Source organism: Orbicella faveolata, unplaced genomic scaffold, assembly GCF_042242905.1.
Source record: "Orbicella faveolata isolate gen_17 unplaced genomic scaffold, um_ofav_v1 contig_46, whole genome shotgun sequence".
Lineage (NCBI taxonomy): Eukaryota > Metazoa > Cnidaria > Anthozoa > Scleractinia > Merulinidae > Orbicella > Orbicella faveolata.
The window spans coordinates 22,250,928-22,256,096 of NW_028301576.1; the positions used below are offsets into that span (position 1 = coordinate 22,250,928).

Genomic DNA, 5,169 nt, shown 5'->3' on the forward strand with positions numbered 1-5,169 from the left:
AAGGCGCCGATCCATATACCTAGCAGGCATCGCGACCTTACTAAAGCTTCACTTTTCCGAGTTTGGAACAGGTAGGAGTAGGAGTTGAAACTATGTGAATTAAATTCAAGAATTAATACTTAAAACATGTACATTGATCGATATACTTACAGGTTCCACAAGCTCGGTAAACCGGAGAAAACATTTTCTGTTAAATTCTGAATATTGTTTCCTTGTAGGTCTCTGAGATAGATAGAGAAACAAAAACAAAAACAAAAAACAAAAAAAAAAAATGTAGCATCAATATGGAGCTTAACAGTACACACTGAAATATTATTACTGATCATGAGTAGTAAAGTTAACTGATATTAAACTATTTATTTAAATTATACGCTATTGGTTAACAGTGTTCCAACCGTGTTATACTCTGCAGCAAGTTCAGTTTCACCATCTAACTGGCAAATAGTTTTGATGTGTTTTTAGGTGTGTTGGTTGTTTATCACTATGTTAGAAAGGACAGTCCTCCAGATCTTAGCAGACTTAGTTTAGATCAGAGTAAGATCGAGGAAATGACAAGAATATACAACACTTTTATTTCATTTAGTTTATTTATTTTATTTCATTTTTTTTTTTTTACGTTTACATAGCCTACATAGTTAAAAGTGAACCATAGCCAGGTTAATTTTCTAGTGAGAGGATGTGAGCGTTCGTAACTTGGGGTCCCTATCGTGGAAAACTCCCCGGAGTAAAAAAGCCAATCAAATTCTAGGATTCGATATTTGGGGGAATGCTGAGAAGATTGAGGGAAAAATGTATTCCTTATTTGTTGCTTTAACAAACAATATGCCTGGATACTTTAAGTTGAGCAGTATTTTTTGAGCAAAATATATGCATGCATTATTGGACTAAGGGATTAATTATTCTTTTATAATGTCCTTTTCAAGTATGTCGACTCTTTTAAATACATTCTGGATCATCAGAAAATCGTACCGATTGCATAAGGCGCGTGCAAAAGACGAAAAACAACACAAAGGAAACCATTAGATTACCACTTGTTTGATTCACACTATGCGTAAACACACGGATACATTGTATATATTGAACGCAACACGCTTTACGAATGGCGAATAAACGATTACGCTATCTTTTGCAACCCATTTTGAGAAAGAAGAAATCATTTTACTTATCCTTCGCGCAGCATTCTAATCGACAACTGATTTAAGGCGTCACAATCTAGTTGGATCTTCACTATATATATTTTCGGTCTTGAAGGCCTTTTATAAAAGTCCATCAGCTGACGAAGTTGTATGGCTCACTTAAGGGGAACAAAGGAAACTTTTATATTCTTAATCTCTGACTCAGTATTATATGTATTATATGTAGATATGTATGATAGCAAGGATAGAACGGTAGCTCTCACTTTTTAAATCGAAATTTCAATTTGCCCCTAATACCCTGCGTTTAGTCGCTATCTTGGATTTCTAACGAAAACATTAATAATGCTATTTTTTGACCTAGACATATATTTGGAAAAAAATTGTATCTTAGACATTATTTCTGTATTACCTAAGGTAATTCGAGCTATGATGACGTCATAAATTACGTTACAGTGACACCATTTTGTTTTCTAATTTGTGTATTCAACCTCTATTTCAAATATCTGAAAAAAACTAAATTACCATTTGTTGTAATATTAACTTGTGGGTACCCCTCTGTGGAGTCCCTTACGTTTTCGTGGGCCGCCCCACATCTCGCGAACATGTGAGTTGGCTTATGTCGGACATTGTGTTGACAGTGTTTAACGTTGCGTTGAGTATTTGAGCCTTGTCTAAAGCTATCTTACAACATGGTGTCAGAAGTGAAAACCTTTTAGAGATTGCAAGGAGTTTATCAGGGCTTGGCTGAGTTACAAACCGGGATGGCTGAGCGAGATACGAGAACTCCAGGTCCTTTGGTGCTCGATGCAAACGCAGCGGACAACTGGAGAAAGTTTTTAATGCAGTTTGAAATTTATCTTGTGGCGAAAAGCAAAGATGACAAACCGGGCAAATTGAAGGTAAACATGTTACTTCACTGTGCTGGACCCGAAGCGATTGAAGAATATAGTCGTTTTGTTTACAGTGTTGGAGAAGACAAAGAATGTTATGCGGATGTTTGCAGCAAATTTAAGGCACTCTGTGAGGGAGCAAGGAATGTCATTTATGAGAGGTTAGTGTTTAATAAACGTAACCAGAAAGAGGGAGAGCGAGTTGATAACTTTGTCAGCGAACTGAAACGGTTGTCGCTAACATGTGAATTCGGCGAACTGCGAGATTCGCTAATAAGAGATCGAATTGTGGGAGGTGTATTATCTGATGAGCTGAGAGGGGAACGGCTAAAGAAACCTGATCTAACCCTACAGAAGGCTCATGATTATTGTCGTACCTTTGAAGCCTCAGAATTACAAAAGTCCAAGTTCAACATTCAAGCGAGTGCTGGAACTGAACATTCATTAGGAATTCAGCCTGTTAGACAAGACAGCTGCTCGTTCTTGTAAGTTTTGTGGTTACAAGCACCCATTTACTCGACCATCTCGTTGTCCAGCATTTAGAAAACAGTGCTTAAAGTGTAAGAAAGAAAGTCATTTTGCCCAAGTGTGCCCAGGGAATGTAAAAGAAGGTTCGAAAGTTGATTTAGTGCAACAAGAAAGTCCACCAGACCTAGACACTCAGAATATGAATAAGGAGGTACACACCTATTTTGGATCTATTGAACTGGACAGTGTTTCCGATTCCAGGAAATCAACAAAGAGCCTTATCACTCTTAAGATTGAAGGGCAGAATGTTGAAGTAAAAGCAGACACAGGTGCAGAGGCTACCGTCATACCCTTTCATCTGTATAAGAAAATCTCCAAAAAACCTCTCCAAAAGATTCAGCAGCCCTTGAAAGGCTGGCTTGCAACTAAGCCCATTCATCCAAGAGGCTGTGTACGCCTTCAAACTCAATACAAGAATCGTCAAATGAACCTGTTGTACCTTGTTGTTGACGGGAACTTTACACCCTTATTGGGATGTGATGCCTGCTTGGATTTAGAAGTCCTTCAGTTTAGAATCTCCAACTGATAGATACACCAGTACCTAATCCAGCCATGCCGGATACGCCAAGAGCACGTGGAGACCAGACCATCTTCCAGAAGGACCCAATATTGAGGGAGTACCCAGATTGTTTCAGTGACCAACCCGGCACACTTCCAAACAAAGTACATCTGGAAGTTGATGCTTCAGTACCCCCAGTTGTTCACCCTCCCAGGAAAATTCCAGTTGCTATGCTGGAGCCAGCACGAGAGAAACTCAAAGAGATGGAAGAAGATGGTATTATCGTGAAAGAGGATGAGCCTACGTCGTGGGTCTCATCAATGCTAGTTATTGACAAAAGAAAGGTGAAGGATAAAAGAAAGGACACTCCAATGTCAAAGGATGATGTCAGAATTTGTATTGACCCAAGAGATCTTAACAAGGCCCTGAAAAGACCCCATTACCCAATGGTTACCGTAGAAGAAGTTGCAAACCGACTTTCAGGTGCAAAGAGTTTCACATCACTTGATGCATGCAGTGGATACTGGCAACTCCCCGTAGATGAGGAGAGTTCCAAGCTCTTGACTTTTAACACACACGATACCAATTTACAAGACTCCCTTTTGGTATCTCACCAACCCCTGAAATCTACCAAAGGGAGATGGACAGACTGTTTGAAGGGGTTCCTGTTGAAATCATAGTGGATGATTTCCTGATACATGGTAAAGATCAGCTTGAAGTTGATGACAAATTGAGAAGAGTACTTGACAAGAGCAGGGAGGTAGGATTGAAAATCAACCCTAAAAAGGTGAAGCTTAGAGTACCAGAAGTAAGTTATGTTGGACACCTGTTCTCATCTGAAGGTTTGAAACCAGATCCGGAGAAGATCAGAGCCATTAATGAGATGCCACCCCCAGAAGACAAAGAAGGTGTACTTCGCATACTAGGAACTGTGAATTACCTGGACAAATTCATCAAGCACAAGGCTGACATACAAGAACCCATATCGTAACTTACCCAAAAAGATGCAGCATTTGTTTGGGAAAAGCCACAACAAGAGGCCTTCGACAATCTGAAATCAGTCATCACGAGTGCACCTGCACTAGCTTATTTTGACAACAGCAAGGAAACAGTGCTAAATGTAGATGCAAGTAGTAAAGGCCTTGGTGCAGTGATCCTACAGGACGGCAAGCCGGTTGCATTCGGATCCAAAACACCAACTAACTGTGAGAAAAGGTATGCAAACATCGAGAGAGAGCTGCTTGCAATCGTCTGGGGCGCACAGAAATTTCACACCTATGTATATGGGCGCAGAGTAATTGTAGAGACAGATCACAAACCCTTAGAGTCTATCTTCCGCAAGTCTCTGAATGATGCTCCCCCCAGGCTACAAAGGATGCTATTGAAACTTACCAAGTATGATCTTGATGTGCGATATATCCCTGGAAAACAGCAAGTCATCTCAGACTGTCTTAGCAGAGCACCTCTCAGTGATACGGAGCCAGTCAGTGAACCAGAAGATGTAATTGGAATCAATCTTATTGAGGAGCTCGGATTTGAAAGCAGCACACTGAAGAGATTTAAGGAGACCTCCAGCATTGACGAAACCTCGAGAGTAGTGATGGAGTATGTCTTGAAAGGGTGGCCGTCTGAGAAAGAACAGGTTGATGAGCTTGCTAGAGAGTACTGGAGTTTTAAGGAAGAGCTGAGTGTGGAGGATGGATTGCTGTTTAAATCAGACCGAATAGTCGTCCCAAGACCACTGAGGGCTGAGGTGCTGGATGAAATCGATGGAGCTCATATGGGAGAAAGTAAGAGCCTTAGCTTTGCCAGAGATTACGTATTCTGGCCCTCAATGACAGCCCAGATCAAAGACAAAGTCAGCTCCTGTTCAATTTGTAATGCCTTCCGCAACCGACAACAAAGAGAGTCATTGCATCCACATGACATCCCTGGATTACCTTGGCAGGTAGTCGGGACTGACTTGTTTGAAAATGGAGGCCAAACATACTTGTTGGTCACTGACTTCTATTCAAAATACTTTGAAATTGAATTACTGTGTCAGAGCACTGCCACCTGTGTCATTAACAACCTGAAGAAAATATTTGCAAGGCTTGGAGTCCCGGATAAGGTTGTG

The 5,169-nt window shown here is 40.6% G+C and overlaps 1 pseudogene; it reads left to right on the forward strand.

Annotated features, from left to right (window-relative positions):
* Nucleotides 1–1,668: 1,668 nt before the first annotated feature.
* On the forward strand, nucleotides 1,669–2,890 carry LOC149098900 (uncharacterized; annotated as a pseudogene).
* The last annotated feature ends 2,279 nt before the right edge of the window (nucleotides 2,891–5,169 follow it).